The sequence below is a fragment of the Etheostoma spectabile genome, chromosome 24, assembly GCF_008692095.1.
Source record: "Etheostoma spectabile isolate EspeVRDwgs_2016 chromosome 24, UIUC_Espe_1.0, whole genome shotgun sequence".
Classification (NCBI taxonomy): domain Eukaryota; kingdom Metazoa; phylum Chordata; class Actinopteri; order Perciformes; family Percidae; genus Etheostoma; species Etheostoma spectabile.
In genome coordinates this window covers 397,118-397,577 of record NC_045756.1, presented here as the reverse complement: position 1 = coordinate 397,577, position 460 = coordinate 397,118, and the positions used below count along the sequence as shown (strand labels likewise).

At 37.4% G+C, this 460-nt stretch overlaps 1 protein-coding gene across 1 annotated transcript in view; it reads right to left on the bottom strand.

The window, feature by feature from the left end:
• Positions 1-460, bottom strand: part of map3k2 (mitogen-activated protein kinase kinase kinase 2) — a gene marked incomplete at its 3' end in the record, with an annotated part of 13,790 nt that overhangs the window by 9,610 nt on the left and 3,720 nt on the right.

Genomic DNA, 460 nt, shown 5'->3' with positions numbered 1-460 from the left:
CACACACACAGAATACTAATCATAGTTTGGTTAACAGGAGCACAACTATTTACCATTTTTTAATTCTACGTAAATATGGCTTATGAGTCCTGATTTCCAGGGTGGATTTTATTAATATTTATATTCTGAAGTGAGTCAACGTGCAGCCTGTTGTCTTTTGTCTTCTTACCATTTGTGCAACTGTAATGCAGAATTCCCCTTTTTCCCTTTATTTCTGATTCTGATTTGATGTAAACTTATTCTTCACAATAACAAATGTCCTTGCCTTCCCCTTAGAGAACATGTGTCAAACTCAAGGCCCGTGGGCCAAATACGGCCCCTTGCAGATTATGATTCGGCCCCACGTCAATTTAGGTTCACAATGCATTTCGGCCCACCTTGTTTTAGTCGTTTTTTCTGACGTTGTTGTCATATTTTTTGACGTTTTTGTAACTTTTTCAAATGTTTTGGGTGCTTTTTT